The sequence below is a fragment of the Triticum aestivum genome, chromosome 2B (assembly GCF_018294505.1).
Source record: "Triticum aestivum cultivar Chinese Spring chromosome 2B, IWGSC CS RefSeq v2.1, whole genome shotgun sequence".
Lineage (NCBI taxonomy): Eukaryota > Viridiplantae > Streptophyta > Magnoliopsida > Poales > Poaceae > Triticum > Triticum aestivum.
In genome coordinates this window covers 584,351,737-584,372,188 of record NC_057798.1, presented here as the reverse complement: position 1 = coordinate 584,372,188, position 20,452 = coordinate 584,351,737, and positions in this window count along the sequence as shown.

Sequence of the window (20,452 nt, the reverse complement as noted above, 5' to 3'; positions counted from 1 at the left end):
ATTGAGCAAGATCCCTCAAGTAGTCGTCATCGATGCAAAAAGGCAATAAAAATTGCTTCTAAATATGTGAGATCATTTAGTGTAAGAGAAAATTCAGCGTTGTACGAACTTGGATGACAAAGAATAAAAGCAATAGACTGCATAATAAAGGTTTTCATCTTAAGGGGCAATACAACATGACGTTCTCTTGCACTAAGGGATTGAGCATGCAAGCAAATAAGCGCATGGCAACCTCTGCTTCCCTCTGCGAAGGGCCTATCTTTTATTTTTATGTATTTACTTTCATGCAAAGAGTCAAAGTTTTCCATCTATTCCTTTTTATTTTCTCTTTTGGCAAGCATCATGTGGTGAGGAAAGTCTAGGCACATATGTCCAGTTGAATGTAGATATCATGAGTTATTATTGTTGACATCACCCTTGAGGTGAGTATGTTGGAGGCGAAACTATGAGCCCCTATCTTTCTAGGTGTCCGGTTGAAACGTTTTGCTCATGGGTACAAGGTGAGTGTTAGCAATCATAGAAGACTATATGATGGTTGAGTATGTGGACTTGCTAGAAGGCTCCGACACGTGACTTCTCTTGAAAAGATGATGAATTGTAGTTGCAAAGTTGACTGAGAACATAGTTTGTTGGTTTCTAATAGAGTTTTTGCTTTATACTCCGATTATGTGATGAACTGTTACTTATTCATGGGAAGTATATGATGCAAGTTCAATGATAAAAGTCCTATGTTCAATTTTGTTGTTGTTATAATAATCAACATGATGCTTCTATGTCCGTATTTTTGTATTTATCGACACCTCTCTCTCGAAGCATGTGGACATGTTTTTCGATTTTGGTTTTCGCTTGAGGACAAGCGAGGTCTAAGCTGTTGATACGTCCATTTTGCATCATGTTTTCCTACTGCTATTTATAATGTTTTCATCCATAATAATGCTTTTTGGAGTAATTCTAATGCCTTTTCTCTCATAATTTGCAAGGTAAACACAAAAAGGGAGAATTCTGGCAGCTGAAAATCTGGACCTGAAAAAGCTACGCCAGGCTACCTATTCTGCACAACTCCAAACAAGCTAAGCCTTCACAGAGAATTGAATATTTAAGGAATATTGGAGCAAATAACTACCAGAGGGGGCCCACCAGGTGGGCACAACCCACCTGGGTGCGCTAGGGAGCCTAGGCACGCCCTGGTGGGTTGTGCCCTGCTCGGCCCACCTCTGGTGCCCATCTTTTGGTATATAAGTCATTTTGAACTAGAAAAAATAAGGGGAGGACATTCGGGACGAATCACCACCGCCTCAAGGCGGAACTTCGGTAGGAGCACTTTGCCCTCCGGCGGAGCGACTCCGCTGGGGGAACTTCGCTCTCGGAGGGGGAAATCATCGTCATTGTCATCACCAACAACTCTCCCATCTTGGGGAGGGCAATCTCCATCAACATCTTCACCAGCACCATCTCATCTCAAACCATAGTTCATCTCTTGTATTCAACCTTGTTACCGAAACTATAGATTGGTGCTAGGGGGTGACTAGTAGTGTTGATTACATCTTGTAGTTCATTACTATATGGTTTATTTGGTGGAAGATTATATGTTCAGAACCATTATGCTATTTAATGCCCCTATGATCATGAGCATGTTGATTATTTGTGAGTAGTTACTTTTGTTCTTGAGGTCACGGGAGAAATCATGTTGCAAGTAATCATGTGGATTTGATATGTGTTCGATATTTTGATAGTATGTTTGTTGTGATTCCCTTAGTGGTGTCATGTGAACGTCGACTACATGACACTTCACCATATTTGGGCCTAAGGGAATGCATTATGGAGTAGTAAATAGATGGTGGGTTGCGAGAGTGACAAAAACTTAAACCCCAGTTTATGAACTATTCCGTAAGGGACCGATTGGATCCTAGAGTTTAATGCTATGGTTAGAATTTATTCTTAATACTTCTCTCATAGTTGCGGATGCTTGCGGGAGGGTTAATCATAAGTAGGAGGTTTGTTCAAGTAAGAAGAGCACCTATAGCATCGGTCCATCCACATATCAAATTATCAAAGTAGCGAACACAAATCAAACCAACATGACGAAAGTAACTAGATGAAATTCCCGTGTACCCTCAAGAACGCTTTGCTTGTTGTAGGAGACCGTTTTGGCATGTCCTTTGTCTAAAAAGGATTGAGCTACCTTGCTGCATACTTATTGTTACTATCGTTACTTGCTCGTTACAAATTATCTTGCTATCAAACTACTCGCTACTTGCAGTTTCAGCACTTGCAGACATTACCTTACTGAAAACTACTTGTCATTTCCTTCTGCTCCTCGTTGGGTTCGACACTCTTACTTATCGAAAGAGATACAATTGACCCCTTATACTTGTAGATCATCAACCATCATGGAGGGGTTCACCACTTCCATTGGTGCCTCTTCGATGATGTGTGAGTAGTTCTATGTAGACCTACGGATCCGTAGTTAGTAGCTAGATGGCTTCCTCTCTCTCTCTCTCTTGATTATCAATACAATGGTCTCTTGGAGATCCATAGGATGTAAGTCTTTTTGCGGTGTGTTTGCTGGGATCCGATGAACTTTGAGTTTATGATCAGATCTATGTTTTTATCCATGAAAGTTATTTGAGTCTTCTTTGATCTCTTATATGCATGATTGCTTATAGACTCGTATTTCTTCTCTGATATTTGGGTTTTGTTTGGCCAACTTGATCTATTTATCTTGCAGTGGGAAGAGGTGCTTTGTAGTGGGTTTGATCTTACATTGCTTGATCCCAGTGATAGAAGGGAACCGAGATGTATGTATCATTGCTACTAAGGATAACAAGATGGGATCTATATCTTTGCAATAGATAAACGGATCTCGTCTACATCATGTCATCGTTCTTATTGCATTACTCCATTTTTTCATGAACTTAATACACTAGATGCATGCTGGATAGCAGTCGATGTGTGGAGTAATAGTAGTAGTTGCAGGCAGGAGTCGGTCTACTAATCTTGGACGTGATGCCTATATAATGATCATTGCCTGGATATCGCCATGATTATTTGAAGTTCTATCAATTTCCCAACAGTAATTGTTTTCCCACCGTTTGCTACTTTTCTGAGAGAAGCCACTAGTGAAACCTACGACCCCCGGATCTCTTTTCATCATATTTGCCTTTGCAATCTATTTTCCTTTGCATTTGTTTTCAGATCTATTAAACCAAAAATACAAAAATACCTTGCTGCAATTTATTTGTTCCGCGATCTATTTATCCCATCTACCACTTTTACCTCACGTTATTTGCCTATCTTGAGGCGCCGTACCCGAAAGGGATTGAGAACCCCTTTAACATGTCGGGTTGCGACTATTTATTATTTGTGTGCAGGTGCTGTTTACGTGGTGTGAGAAGGTTCTCCTACTTGTTCGATAACCTTGGTCTCATCACTGAGGGAAATACCTTACCGTCCCTATAATACATCATCCCTTCCTCTTTGAGGAAATACCGACGTAGTTCTAGAAGACATCACCTGTCCATAGCTAGTTCTTTGGTGATACTCCAATCCTTCAGATCTCTCTTTGCGGATTCCTTCCATGTCAAATTAGGTCTAGCCCAACTTCTCTTGACATTTTCCGCGCGCTTTAGCCATCCGCTATGCACTGGAGCTTCTAGGGGCCTGCGATGAATATGCCCATACCATCTCAGACGATGTTGAACAAGCTTCTCTTCAATTGGTGCTACCCCAGCTCTATCTCGTATATCATCATTCCAGACTCGGTTCTTCCTCGTGTGGCCACACATCCATCTCAACATACGCATCTCTACCATACCTAATTGTTGAACATGTCGCCTTTTAGTGTGCCAAACTCAGCGACATACAACATTGTGGGTTGAACCGCCATATTGTAGAACTTGCCTTTTAGCTTTTGTGGCACTCTCTTGTCACAGAGAATGCTAGAAGCTTGGCGCCACTTTATCCATCTCCGGTTCACATCTTCATCAATACCCCCATCCTTCTATAGCATTGACCCCAAATATCAAAAGGTGTCCTTCTGAGGCACCACATGCCCATCAAGTCCTCTTCGCGCCTAGTAGTACTGAAACCGCACATCATGTACTTGGTTTTATTCTACTAATCCTAAATCCTTTCAATTCCAAGGTTTGTCTCCATAACTCTAACTTACTATTTAGTCCCGTCCGACTATTGTCAACTAGCACCACATCATCCGCAAAGAGCACACACCATGGGATCTCCTTGTATATCCCTTGTGACTTCATCCATCACCAAGGCAAAAAGATGAGGGCTCAAAGCTGACCCCTGATGCAGTCCTATCTTAATCAGGAAGTCATCAGTGTTGACATCACTTGTTCGAACACTTCTCACAACAATATCGTAAATGTCCTTGATGAGGGTAATGTACTTTGCTAGGACATTGTGTTTCTCCAAGCCAGTGAACACCATATGCAAGTCCTTCTTTTGCTCCCTATATCTCTCCATAAGTTGTCGTACCAAGAAAATGGCTTCCATGGTCGACCTCCTAGGCATTAAACCAAACTAATTTTTGGTCATGCTTGTCATTCTTCTTAAGTGGTTCTCAGTGACCCTCTCCCATAGCCTCATTGTATGGCTCATCAGCTTAATTCCACGGTACTTAGTACAACTCTGAACATCCCCCTTGTTCTTGAAGATTGGTACTAATATACTCTGTCTCCATTCTTCCAGCATCTTGTTTGCCCGAAAAATGAGGTTGAAAAGCTTTGTTAGCCATACTATCGCTATGTCCCCGAGGTCTTTCCACACCTCAATGGGGATACAATCAGGGTCCATCGCCTTGCCTCCTTTCATCCTTTTTAAAGCCTCCTTGACCTTAGATTCCTGGATTCGCCGCACAAAACGCATGATGGTCTCGTTAAAGGAGTTGTCCAATTCAATGGTAGAACTCTCATTCTCCCCATTGAACAACTTGTCGAAGTACGTGTCGGATATCGGGTTCCGGCAAAACCATTAAGGTTCGAACTCTGGGGTGCGCACGAAGATCTTCTCCCTACCGAAACACGCCCACAATCTTGTCGCGATTCTAAGCTAGCATGATGAACAACACAAGAGACACAAGGTTTATACTGGTTCAGGCCACGGTTGTGGTGTAACACCCTAATCCAGTGTGTGGTGTGGTGAATTACCTCTTGGGCTAATGATGAACAGTACATAGGAAGAACAACCTTGCGAGGAGAGGTGTTCTTGTGGTGGTGTGTGTATGAGCTAGGTTCGGGTTGGATTCGATGAGATGCTATCGGATCAGATCCCTTCTACTGTGGTGGCTAGCCCTATTTATAGAGGCCCTGGTCCTCTTCCCAAATATTGAGCGGGAAGGGAGCCAACAACGGCCATTTTGAAAGGGGATAACAAGTACAAGCTATCCTGACTAAAGGTGGTCTTCGACTGCCAAAGGCACTGGTGATGACGCCGCGTTGGGCTCCGTGGTGACCTCCGTCCTGCCGTCCTGCTGGTCTTGGTATCGTTGCACCGATATAGAAACCTTTGCTTGATGCCTCGGTACTCCGCGTCTGCGCTTGCCCCCTTTGCACCAAAGAGGAAACAAGGACACTACGCAGGCTGGTGCCCGCCTAGTCTCGATCGTCATGGCTTGCGTCATGAGCACCTCGTGAGGTACCCCTCGCCTTGATCTTTCCGCCTCCTCGCGAGCCTGCCTGGTGAGGCCGCCCCTGAGGAGGCCTTGCATCGTCCTCCCCGCGAGGCTTGGCCCCTCACGAGGGTCTTGAGTGTTTGTTGATGCAGACAGGCCGTACTGGGCCACCGGTTGAGCCACGCTGTAGGCCGCAGGCAGGCAAGTCTGGGGACCCCCGTTCCCAGAACGCCGACAGTAGCCCCCGGGCCCAAGGCACGCTCGGGCTTGGCATAGCAGCGAAGCCAAAGGGCAAGTGCGGAGCGCTGCGGGCCCCAATAGCCTGTGGCCTTGGTCACCGCGTGGCGATTGATTGGACGTGGGCGTCTCTGCTTCCCCATGCTGCCTCGGCAACTGCCCCATTTGATGAGTCCCTGCTGCATGCAAAAAGTGTCATAATTATCTGCGATCGTGGAGGTCGACGGTTGGCCTCCCTTGGGCTTTAAATGGGGAGGGGCGAAAGCCCCCGTTGCACATCTCCTCTTGCTCCGCCTGCTTTGTCTCCCTCCTTGCTCCTGTTGCTCGCAGCATCCCATGGCTCCCGTGAAGAGGTTCTCGGCTGCGGAGAAGGGGAAGGCTCGCCAGGAAGGGCCTGGCTCTCCTCCGCCCAAGCGCGGCTGCGGTTGTCCTCGCAAGCATCCCGCGACCCCTGTCGTGGTTTCCCGTGGTCACGGCGGTGGCCCTTCACGTGGTGGTGGCCGCCCATGTCGAAGCAGCCCGGTTGGTGGGGGAAGGCGTGCCGTGGCTACGCGGCCTCCTCGACCGTGCTTCCACTCAGCGGAGGTGTTGTTAGAGTTTGTTATGTGGTCGGATAACCCGGTCGACAACTGGCTCTAGCTCCTTCGCTTCTTTGCCGGTGAACTGCCGGCCACTGGCCCTGGTGGGCTCTCGTTGCAGGCGGACGGCTGCTGCAGCAGGGCCTCCTGCGGTGGAGATCTCCGTCGCCGGAAACGTGGCCCTGGCCCGAAGCTGGCAGACATTTGCCCGCGCGTGTGGCCTAGGCAGGCGGTGCACCCTCTACTTCAAATACGACGGCTATGCGACCCTCTACGTGAGGGTGTTCAGAGAAGACGGCCGCCGCGCTGGGTGCTGCCCTGAAGATGATGATGACGATGAGGTGCTCGGCCTTGGCGACGGTCGTGACGAGGGCGAAGGCGAAGCTGCCCCCGGCGGCGACCTTTGAACTAGCTACCGGCGTCATCCGACAACTAAGGGAGGGCAATGAGAGGCTCCGGGCCAAGCGCGACCTGCTGAGGGAGAAGATCGTCCGAAGTGCAGACCAGCAGGAGGTGACTAGTGCCTTGTTGAAGAGGACTGGCGTCATCGTCAAGAAACTTATGGACGAGAATGACATGCTCCGCAACGAGCACCAAAGGCTGGTGGAGGAATCTGTGGATGTTCTCAAGCAGCGTCTTGAGGACACGAAAGAGCTCATCGTCGCTCGCCGCGAAGACTAGTTCCCGCGGCCTGCAGCAACGCATCAAGAAAGTAGAGATCAGCGAGCCAGATCCTTGTCTTCCTTCTTCTTTTGCCCTTGTGTATTTCGGGCGTAGCCGCATGTGGCTTTTTTAATTATCTTTCGAATTATTAAGACAATTAATTGTCCTTATCTTTCTGTGGAAGATCAATGTTGCAAGGCTGGAATGAAGAAAACTCTGGCTGTGGCGACCCTGGTGTTGCTATTCTTCTAGTTGCTGCTGGGCTTCCTTCAGTTTCCTGGTTTATTTTGATGTAATAATCGGTTTAGGATGTGGATTGTGTCGTCGGTTGTGAAATGTTGGGTTCTAGCGCGAATGTTTGGCCTTTGTTGGCCTCTTAGGATGTTGCGATTTCAATCTGGTACTCCCTCCGTCTCATAATGTAAGACATTTTTTGACACTATAGTAGTGTCAAAAAGCGTCTTATATTATGGGACGGAGGGAGTAGCTTTTAGTCCTTCATGTTAGGCTGGAGTTGTGCTGAACTTCTTGTGAATTGTGGTGGTTTTCAGTAAGGAAAATCGGAAGGGGAAAGCCCTTCTTCGATAAAAAAAATCGTCCTTATATATTCATCAGTCTTGCTATAAGTCGCAGTAGATGCTATATAGGTCCGTCGGATCTTACATCAAGATCCGTGCTGTCAGATTTTCTTTTTTCTCTCTTAAATCTCAGTTGAGTGAGACATAGCCACGACATTAAACAGAGGCTCGGGCGCCATTAATGGAGACCTTGGGAGAGAGGTGGACGGCAGATGGAGGTCAAAGGGCTCTCCTCCCGATAAGCACGCGCAGGGGTCTGATCGCACGCCTCTCATACTCAAATAGCTACCCTGCACGACGCCTCCTAGCTAATAAAAAATGGGGACGCGTGGCGGCACGTAAATGGTACTAGTAAGTACAACGCCCACGGTTTCAATAATACTTGTGTTTCCGATTGTAACGTGACAACACTTGTTCCAAAATGACTTTGTTGATTGTTAATGTGTGCGCCTTCGCAAATCTGACTGCAAATTTACCACAGCATGTTGGTGCCATGTCATGGCACCAAGCCAAGTTTCATTATTTTCATGCGTGTTTTGGATTTACAGTAATTAAAAAACTAAGTTTCTCAATGTTTCCAACCCAGCCACGACGCCCAGAATTTTGAATTTCATTCCCATTTCTTGCATGGAACCTAGAAATTTACCCGAGGACACACATGTGATTTTTCAACCAACTTTGGTGCACTAGAACATGTGCTTGTATTTCAAATTTGAATTATGCACACAAAGGTGACATGTTCCCTCCCAGAACCATGAGCCTTCTTGAGAGAAGCTCCGATTTGCAAGAAGCTTATATCAAAATTTGTTCCTATTCGGCCAATTTTTTTTACCACGGCATGGTACTACCATGACATGACACCATGCCAAGTTTCATGATTTTAAAACCAAGTTTCTCAATGTTCTTGACCGAGCCATGATGCCCAGATGTTTGAATCTTATTCTCATTTTTTGCATGGGAGTAGAAATTCACCCGAGGACTCAAATGTGATTTTCAACCAACTTTGGTGCACAGGAGCACATGCTTGTAGTTCAAATTTGAATTATGCACATTAAATGGCCAAAAACTCAATTAATGTGTGAATAAGGCCAAACGAAGCCGGAATAATTCCAAAATTTAACAGGGCACTCATGTAGTTCTATGTTGCCTTTGTAAATAAACTCAAGGGGGACAACGTATATCGTTTCACACTCAAAGGTGACACGTTCCCTCTCAGAACCACGAGCCTTCTTGAGAGAAGCTTCGGTTTGCAAGAAGCTTATACCAAAATCTGTTCCTATTCGGCCATTTTTTTACCACAACATGGTAGTACCATGACATGACATCCATGCCAAGTTTCATGATTTTCAGACATGTTTTGGATTTACAAGAATTTTAAAACCAAGTTTCTCAATGTTCTCGGCCGAGCCATGATGCCTAGATGTTTTAATTTTATTCTCATTTCTTGCATGGGACCTAGAAATTCACTCGAGGACACAAATGTGATTTTTCAACCAACTTTGGTGCACGAGAGCATGTGCTTGTAGTTCAAATTTGACTTATGCACATTAAATGTCCAGAAACTCAATTAATGTATAAAAAACGACAAACGAACCCGGAATAATTCCAAAATTTAACATGGCACTAATGTAGTTCTATGTTTCCTTTGTTAAGAAACTCAAGGGCGGGGGGGGGGGGGCACGTTCCCTCTTAGAACCACGAGCTTCCAAATCGGCCCAATTTTTTACCACAACATGTTAGTGCCATGACATGACACCATGCCAAGTTTCATTACATGAATTTAAAATCTAAGTTTCTCGATGTTCTCGGCAGAGTCATGACGCCCAGATGTTTGAATTTCATTCTCATTTCTTCCATGGGACATAGAAATTGAACCAAGAACACACATGTGATTTTTCAACCCACTTTGGTGCACCGGAGCATGTGCATGCAATTCATATTTAGATTATGCACATTAAAAGTCCAGAAACTCAATTAATGTATAAAAAGGCCAAATGAACTCAAAATAATTCCAAAATTTAACAGGGCACTCATATAGTTCTATGTTGCCTCTGTAAATAAAATCAGGGGGGAGGCAGCGTATATCGTTTCGCACACAAAGGTGACACGTTCCCTCTCGGAACCACGAGGCTTGTTGAGAGAATCTCCGGTTTTGCAAGAGGCTTATACCAAAACTTGTCCCAATTCAGCCAAAAATTATACGTATGAAAACAGGGTTTAGATTACCCCGAACATCTCGCTACCTAGACCAATAATGTACTATGATTTGAATTCAACATAAAATGGATACAGATATTTGAATTGGAAAGCGTATGGTACATGTAGTTCATAGTGAAATATGATTACCGCTATATGCATGTCTTTTTGTTATCAAGATAATATTTAAATTATTGTATAACTTGACAACGATCGTATTCAAATAAGGAAAATTGATTCAAATTTAGTCCATATGGTAGACGACAATATATATGTTCACATGGTGGAGTAAAATGTTCATATATGATGGAAGATCAAAATGTATGGCTACATCAATTATAAACCGCAAGGTCACCTAATGATATATTCGAATTCAACATAACGTGGATTCAAAAATTGAAATTCTAGATCATGGAATCCGTAATCATATAAAAAGGGACATTACTCTTTCTTTGGTGGGAATTGATTTGTTTTTTGTTGTTGTTGAGGAAAGTGCGAATCGATTTGGTACTGTGCAGGGTAATCATGTTCTCTCGATTTTTTTACATTTTTCTTGTAGTTTTTTCAATGGCATCTATAGCAATATAGTAAAAGGGGACATGACTCTCTTGTGTCTTGTATGATTTTTTTACACGTTAAGTTTGTTCTGCCGAACAAGGAATCCGCACCTTGCTATCCCAAAATTTTCAAGCTCGAGTATCTTTTGTCTCACCTACTTTGAAACTCCCGCTTCTTCAACCCGCGCCGCGCCTTGTTATCCCGAAATTTGGATGCGCGCGAGAACTCCCTCCTCATCCGAAATCGCTCCCGCAGCCCAGACACGCAAAATCCCCCTTCTACCCCTCTGCCAGAAATGAAGCTCCACGTCGCGGTGTCAAAATCGGTGGGGGTATGCTGGTAACTTACCCTACATTTCGGACAAGCGCGTCCCTAAGCTTGGCTCCCCCTCCCCCCCATTCGTACACCGAGGCTGCCAAAACCCGCGAAACCCCACGCTCCTCCATCGGCCTCCCGACCGCCGCCTAGCCGGAGACTCTTCCCCGACTACGTCGTCCACCGCAACAGCTCACCGTCCCTCATCCACCGCACCGGATGAGGATCCGTTGTCGATCTTGTCGTCCTGCCGGATCAGCCGCCCCGTCCTCCACCTCCAAGGTGCTGCCCCGACGTTCTCCTCGTCTATTGCGCCACCTATATCCCCACAACGCCATCTTGACCAGCCCCACCAGAACCGTAGCACCCTCACCAATTCCTCCGATGAAACCGAGACCAACTCGGCGCCACCAAGGAGGTTCTACACTCACCGCTGCATTTTATCTTTTATTCGATCTCACGGGGCTGCCGGTGCTCGACACCAAGCAGACATGGCATCTCCATCGACGGCGCCGTCGTCGGCCACATCATCCACGGTGTCTCTCCCCCATGTCGTTGCTTCCTCGGTGGTGACTTCCACAATGGCACTAGCTGCAGCTGCTCCGGCTCTCGCTCGCGTTGTGGCTCTGTTCTTGCTGTCGGTTGCGCTGCTGCACTGCTCCTGCTTTCGTTTGTGCTGCCGCTCTGCTCTTGCTCTCGCTTGCGCTACTGCTGCTGCTGCACGATCTCCAACAGCTACAGGAGTTGCTGCTTTAGCACTCGCTCGCGGTGCTACTGCATGACTTGCTCTCTGCTAGTGCGTTCCCTGCTCGAGCGTCTGCTGATTTAAATCACTGCTTCTCTGCTACTAGTGCTCGAACGCCCTAAACATCTATTGCAATGCTCTGTTACTAGTTCAATCAGTTTCGATAGTAAAATTCAGTTTCAACTGTGAAGTTCATTTTCTTCAGTTAAGTTCAGAGTGAACAGTACTTACAGCATCTGTCGGAGCGGCTGTGGCGCGACTGATGTGTTTTACATATAGCACTTTTTGGAGATGTATTTTACATCATCTATTGCAGATGATATTAGGGTCCCACTTCAGATTAAAGTTGTTTGTCTTGTCATGCTTCAGCCTCGTCGCCGTACACCTTAGCGGAGTTGCTCCAGTGACAGAACTGTCCATCATAGCGGAGCAGTACCCTCAGCGCCGTTTCCAGAGGCCTCGGATCTTCTTCCCCGCCTCCGACAGTCACACCAGCATCATCACCATCCTCCACGTCCAACCCAATGATGCTGAGGTCCACAAGGCTATGCCAAAGAGGTTGTACACTCGTCGCATCACTTTGTTTCTCCATTCCTTTGTTCTTCCAATTCATGTGAGCCAAACACCCAGGTTGACTGAAATCCTATGTTTCCAAATGCTCTGTTTTGCACGTGCATTCCTGCATTTCCAGATTGTATTCCAGAGGAAGATAACTGTTCAGATGGAGATTCAGAAGGAGCCGACCATGCCTGTTTACCACTTGAGGTGTTTGCTCTAACCTGGCATGCTAATGTTGGTCATATCATGCATATGGCGCCTTGCATTGCTTACATTATACATCTTATATGTCATCAGCTTAGTTTAGATTTGCTTTGTGTGAATGCCACCTGTTTTGTTTCTATATCATACTCCCACCATTCCTAAATATTTGTCTTTTAGAGATTTCAACAAGTGACTACATACGGAACAAAATGAGTGAATCTACACTCTAAAATATGTCTATATACATCCGTATGTGGTAGTCCATTTGAAATCTCTAAAAAGACAAATATTTAGGAACGGAGCGAGTATATCGGAATTATGCAATGCCATCTTCTTTAGCCAGGCATCATATACGTGAATCATGCAATGCTATCCTGTTTAGCCAGTCATTGTATATATGAATTGTATCATGCCATATTTTTTTCCATAATGTGTTCCATTTGTCAGCAATGTTTATACATTCATCTACTCTTCCTGTGCATCAGCCATTTGAGTCGGTCATGGGAAAATCTGGAGTGAAAACAAGGTCTTCTGAGCAGTCAGTGCTACCTGTCAATGCAGATTTCTTGCTAGTTACAGATAGCTCCTCAGAGGAGGATTCAGAGAGAGATGACCAGTCGTATCCCCCCCCCCCGAGGTGCATGTTCTAACTTGGCTGGGTTATATTGCTTATATCATGCATATGGTGTCTTGCATTGCCATGCCATCTGCTTAGATTAGACATGCTTTATGTGAATGCCTCTTGTTTGCTTTCTATATCAGATATGTGAATTATGCAATGCCATGTTTTTCAGCCAGTTATCATATATGTGAATTATGCACCGCCATGGAGCCAGGCATCATATATGTGAATTATCTCATGCCATCTTTTTTTTCATTACGTATTCCATTTGTCGACAATCTGTGTATATTGAACTACTCTTCATGTGTATCAGCCATTTGAGCCGGTTATGGAAAAATCTGGAGTGAAAACAAGGTCTTTAGAGCAGCCAATGGTACCTGTTGAAGCATATATCTCGATGGCTATAGGGAGGTCCTCAGAGGAGGATTCAGAGACACATGACCAGTCCTATATCCCACATGAGGTGTATGCTCTAAGTTGCAATGTTTATATTTCTCATATGATGCATATGGTGTCTTGCATTGCTTAGTTTAGACATCATATGCACAATATTGAATTCTCTCTGCTTAGTTTAGAGATCATACATGCGAGTGCCAGCTACTTAGTATATGAATCAATCATGTCAATTATATCATGCCATTCTGTATACTTATACAACATATATGTGAATTATTTCATCCCAACCTATTTTAGACATCATATAGTTTTGTCATGTCATCCCGTTTAGGTACTCATCATATGTTGAATTATGCCATTATATCCTGTTAAGTTATCCATCATATATCTGAAACTGTGTCATGCTATCCTGTTTAGTTAGGCATCATATATGTGAAATTGTGTCATGATGTCCTGTTTGGTAGACAACATATATGTGAATTACCACATCTGTCTATCATACAATGTCTGTACGTTCATCTTCGTTTCTTGTTTATCAGCCATTTGAATTGGAGGGGGTGATGTCAGTATCTAAGGGAGCAAAAACCCGTTCTTCACAAAAGACAGTGCTACCCGTCGATGCAGATAGAACGATGGTTGTACTGGCCCACAAACTAGCCCCACCACACATAATCGAGACTCTTCCAGATTGCACACTTGCACCGTTGGGCAGAGAACCAGCTACAACCCATCTAACCGCAACCCCAGCAGATAGTAACCCACTTATAGTTGACAAAGCACCATGTCCACCATAGAGTACCCCCACACGAGCAGTTTGTAAAGCTACTGCAGTGCCCAAAGCACGAAGACCACCACAGCTAACCCAAACTCCACGTTTAAAGCAGAAGAGCAACTGTTCTCAGGTCAGATTCCGTAGCTATGGTCCATACTCCTTTGCTGTTGCATCACTGTATTTACTCATACCAACTACTTTCGAATTTGAAGGATCCAATTGAAACTCCAATGGTGCAACATGTATGTTTTAAACCTATTTCTTTAACTGGATTGCTGTTCTAACTTCTTGCTCTATGTTGATTTCAGTTTAAGTTGTATAAACAGTTATGTTCTCATGTGATGCACATTATAAGTGCTGCCAATGCTGTGTAGTTTCTCACACTTATATTCTGTCTATGCTGCTGTGTCTTAAAAATATATGAGTTGAACTGTGTCTCTATCTTGATTAGGGAACATAAACTAGAATGATATGGACAATACAGTGACCATAGTACATAGATATATGTTTGTTTCATGCTGTTATCCTGTCCACCTTACTACTGAACCGGTTTACCAAAATGAGTTTGGTATACTACAAGCTAAACCTATGATGTGTCTGCTTGTTTCTCTTGTAGTATGCAAACAGAATATTGGAGAAGAGCACCCCACTATGCAATGGTAGAGAAAGTAATGCAGATAAGGTTCAAGATAGTGAGACAACCCTGTTGGTCTCCAAGAAAGGTGATAAAAACGATCTTGTAGACAGTGAGAAAACCCCATAGTCCTGCGTTGATGTAGTGTTCCAGTTACTGGCCAGTACTGCTAGAACAAGCTCTTCGAACTCGCTGCCTGAATCACTTCGGCTTCTTCAGTCTCAGCTACAAGCTGAAAGGCATCAGTCATCTGTGCTGCGGCAAGAAGCCGAAGGACTGAGGAAGTCCCTGCAGAATTCAGATGCGTACTTTCTTGTGCAACAGCAAGCGCTGGAGGATTTAAGCGCCAAACAAGAGAAAGTTAATAAGCTTGCTAAGCATCTTGCTAGCATTATGGGTACCCATGATATTGTTTCTTGAACTCTTCTGAAGTGGTTTCAGTTCTAGACTTGTTTTGCTGCGGCGTTTATATGCTGTTGTGTTCCCTATATTTGCGCTGGTGGTGAACTTTGATGCCCAGTGGATGTAATATGTGTAATAGCCGTGATAGCCTAGCATAAGTTGCTTGCTTATTTATTTCCTTGTTGTCTTGTTTATTTGTTTGCTTGTAGTCAGTGCAGTTCTTTTTCCGCGGTTTGCTAGTGGCTGCAATAACCTATTTTTTAAAACTAGGCCACAATAACCATGGGCTAGTATTTACTGTAGTGACACTGGGCCTCCTACGGGCCGTAGAAACAGTGGGCCTTCTACGGGACATAGAAACAGTAGGCCTTCTACGGGCCGTAGAAACATTGGGCCTTCTACGGGCCGCAGAAACATGGGCCTTCTACGGGCTCTATCATCAATGGGCCTTATACGGGCCGTATGATCAATTGGCCAAACATGGGCCAATAACAGGCTGCATTATGGCCGTGAACGGGCTAGAGTTGGAATCGTCCGTTCATGGGCCGACCATAACGGGCCATTGTTAATAGGCTGTATTTGATGACGCTATGAAAACGGCCCAATGTATTAACGAACCACAAACGGGCCGACTGTAACCACGGGCTGAATTTGGCCCACAAGCAGAAAATTACAGTAACAGTCTGTAAGTAAACGAATGCTCCAAATGAGCCCAAGAATAAATGGGCCGTGAGAAGGCCGAATGATAACATGGGCTGGAAATGGCCCAACTGAATAACGGGCCATTAATGGGTATAAAGTGATACAGTGTTCGTTACGGGTCAGTTTCACCACGGGATGTTAATGGGTCTAAAGTGATACACTGTTCATTGTGGGCCAGTTTCACCACAGGCCGTTAATAGGCTAAGAGTTACATAGGGCCTCATATGGGTCGAAAGACGTCATGGGCCATACATGGCCCATAAGTGAAAACGGGCTGGAATCATATTGGATGGCCCAGATGACGCTACTGGGCCTAATTCGGGTAGGGCGTAACGGGCCTTGGGTTAGCGGGTTGTAAATGGGCTATATGCGAACAGGCCGTTAAAAGGCTTTCCATGGGCCGGCCCGTCACCTTTTGACCAAGTCAAACGGGCCGTCCTTTTCAAAGGAATGGGCCTCTGTTGGGCCGGGCCATGTGTCGACGTATCATAGGCGCCTTCTGTCCAATGAGTGGATGACATCTGTCCCAACAATGAGCCGACACGTGTTTCCTCCAGCCAATGAAGATTTTACACGTGGAAAATCCCCATTGGTCGGGGCTGTTAACGGGTTATCGGATCCAAAAGCCGACCCGATAGCTTAACTGTGTTCCGTTACGGTGGATGCCACATGTCGGTCACCCATGACGAAAGCACTTCTGTGACGCGCGATTTATCGTCATGGAAGTGGACACTTCCGTGATGATAATTTTGGTAATGTCATGGAACACTTCTACGACAGCACAGGTATGACTATCTTGATTCTGTCATAAATTTGTCATGGATGTACATGCATGACAAAAAACGCGACCTACTGTGACAAACACGTATCATCATGGAAGTGTATCTTTTTTGTAGTGATTACTCAAGATAAGCAAATTGGAAGCACACATATACAAACACATGCAAGGTACAAAACCAAAACATGCAAAGGGCAAGTAACTTTCAATGTAAAAAATTTAAGTACAAGTTACCGCAAGGAGGCACATTGGATATGAGATTGAAACTTGATAATCCAAATGACTTGGCTTGAGACAATATGAATGATGAAGACCCCTTAATTCTTCATAATGTAGCCAAGTCTCCAATTCCGTCCAACAACACCTATTGATCAAGTTTGAGCTTGTTGGTCCCCAACCAAGTTGGGTCCTAAGAGGTTAGTCACAATAGGCTTGGCAACCCAAATGGTTCTTTTCTTGACACCACTTTGAGTACTAACAAACTTGGCAAACACATTGCCAACCTTATCCTTCCCAAGAGAATACATATTATCAATAATAATTGGGTTGGATAAGTCACCTCTAGTGCATGAAGAAGCGACGTGACCTTTCTCACGACATAAGTAGAAACGTCTACTCTTCATTTTCTTCTCACTTGATTTCTCAACAAGAGAATCATTAACTCGAGTCTTCTTGGGAAGTGGACTTTCTTCAACTTGAGGTTGAGCATGAGATTGAACTTGTGGCCTCTTCCCTTGTTGCTTGTCACTAATGGCCTTCTTCTTCAATGGGCAAGATTTAACATGTTGCCCTTCAATTTTGCACTTGAAGCAAATAATCTTGGCCGAATTCTTGAGTTGTTCTTGGCCCTTATTCTCATTTCTCTTGGACTTATTCTTCTTACTGGAGTTGAATCCAAGTCTAGCTTTGTCATTGGGGGATTTTTGCACACTCAAGATATTTTTGAGTGTGGACCTCCCTTCATGACACTTTTCCAAGTCTTTCTTCAAAGAAGTGACTTGGTCCTTGAGCTCTTTGATTTCCTCTACATGGTTAGTATCAACACAAGTGCTAGATGAAGTAAAAGCTTCATCGTTAGAGCAACAAGGAAAGAAAAGCAATTCATCACAAGATGTGCCAATGTTATGCATAGATGAATTATGAGGACTAACACATGGCAAGATAGCATTTTGACTTGAATTAGTGCTGGTATCCAGATGAGACTCACTAGATGTTACCTTGATAATCATAGCCTCATGAGCTATCTTTACCACATTATGGGATACTAGAAGATCATCATGAGAGCTTGTGAGCTTTACATGACTTTCTTCCAATTTCCTATAAGTGCTAGATAGCAATTCAAGTTGAGCCCTTAGCTCAACATTCTCCTACAAAATGGATGCCACACTAGAAATAGAGTTAGTAGCACAAGAATCATCAATAATAGCAAGAGGACAAGGTAACTTGGCAAGCTCTTTAGAATATGAAGCTTTAAGTTGAACATGAGACTCGGTGAGTTTGATGAGCTCACTCTTAATGACCCTTGAGCCATTTTCGAGGTGCCCAAAGTCCTCAAGGAGTTTAGCATGTGCAGCTTCAAGCTTCTCATTTTTAGTTTCAAAGACATTGGCCACCTCAAGAGCTCTATCATGAGATCCCTTCACTCTAGATAATTCTAGAGCAAAAGTCTCCTCAAGAGATTCCTTGGTGGTTTGTGCAAGTTCAAGAGCTTGGGAGAGGTCCGCAATCTCATTAGCGTAATCACGCTCATGACCTTCCATTTTGTCAACGGTAACCTCATGCTCCTCAAGACGAGATCCCAACTCATCAATATATTTCTTGCCCTCAATAGCAATAGACATGATTTCCATGAAGTTGGAACGAGCAATTTTATTCTTAAGAAGAGCTTTAAAAATCATTTCCGCCTTAATTTTTAAGGAGGCAACAGTATCATTCTCTTCATCATAATCAACATCATCATCATTCTTGCCATCATCAATATCATCACAAGATATATTGGGATTAAAAGTGGGAGATTCCTTTGAAGCCTTAGCCATAAGGCAAAATGCAATAGATGATGATGTAGGATCCCTTGAAGCACCATTCAAGACCACATCTTGCTCCATGGGGTGTTGGGTTTCCTCTACATTGTTAGCACAATAATTCGAGGAAATAGATGCATTCTTATCATGGCAACAAGACATAGCAAGCATATCATCATGAGATTTAGTCATGAAATTTCTACATGATATGCAAGGACTATCAACACATGCACATGAACATTTGGAGTGCTCAAAGTGCTACAGTCCAAAGATGAAGCATGCAATAAGAAAGTGATGAAGGATTATCAACAATAAGCCCACTATCATCATTGCAATGAATTCCACTACTCACCATGTCATTACCTTGTGGCAAACCACATGTAGGTGAAGTAGAAGAAGTTGAGAACTCAACACGGCCGGGGGTGGCGGGAGAACAATCATCCCCACAAAACTTGGACATGCCATATTTATCTTGAAGCTTTGTCCACAACTCATGAGCATCCCAGAACGGTGTGAGTTGAAATATAACGACATAGCTCAAAGCATCAAAAAGTACATTAGAAGGTTGATCATTGAGATAAGAGTTTTTCTCATCCCCTAAAGATAATCTTTGGGGATCCTTTGGAGGAGAAAAACCCATGTCTACAATTCGCTCTAAATTTGGGTCCATGACCCTAAAGAGATTAAGCATGCAAATTACCCAAACATCAAAATTTGTGCCACCAAAACTAAGAGTGTCAGAGAATCCTAAACCCCTAGTCGACATCCTTACTCTCTAGGCGGTTAAGCCCTATAAAGGGAGACGAGGCTCTGATACCAATTGAAAGATTGAGGATGTTGCCTAGAGGGGGGGGGGTGAATAGGCGCTTTAAAATAATTATGGATTAGGCTTGAACAAATGCGGAATAAACCTAGCGGTTAATTTGTCAAGCACAAAACCTACAACAATTAGGCTCACCAATGTGCACCAACAACTTATACTAAGCAAGATAAACAACTAAGTGGTAGCACGATATATGACAAGAAACAATATGGCTATCACAAAGTAAAGTGCATAAGTAAAGGGCTCGGGTATGACATAACCGAGGCACGCGAAGACGATGATGTATCCCAAAGTTCACACCCTTGCAGATGCTAATCTTCGTTTGCAGTGGTGTGCAGGCACAATGCTCCCCAATAAGCCACTAGGGCCACCGTAATCTCCTCACGCCCTCGCACAATGCAAGATGTCGTGATTCTACTAAGGGACCCTTGAGGGCGGTCACCGAACCCATACAAATGGCAACCCTTGGGGGCGGTCAACGAACCCGTACACTTTGGCAACCCTTGGGGGCGGTCACCTGTACCCGTCAAATTGCTCAGGGCGATCTCCACAACCTAATTAGAGACCCCGATGCTTGCCCGGAGCTTTACACCACAATTATTGAGCTCCAAACACCACCAACCGTCTAGGGTGCCCAAGAACCCAAGAGGAACAAGCTCAAGGGTACCAAGCACCCAAGAGTAATAAGCTTCTCAACTTGTAACTTCCACGTATCACCATGGAGAACTCAAACCGATGCACCAAATGCAATGGCAAGGGCACACGGAGTGCCCAAGTCCTTCTCTCCGAAATCCCACCAAAGCAACTAATGCTAGGAAAAAAATTGAGAGGAAGAACAAGAAGGAGAACACCAAGAACTCCAAGATCTAGATCCAAGGGGTTCCCCTCACATAGGGGAGAAAGTGATTGGTGGAAATGTGGATCTAGATCTCCTCTCTCTCCCCCCAAACTAGCAAGAATCCATTAAGGGATTGAGAGATAGCAAGCTTGAAGAAGGTCAACAACGGGGGTAGAACATGAGCTCAAAGGATAAGTTTCATT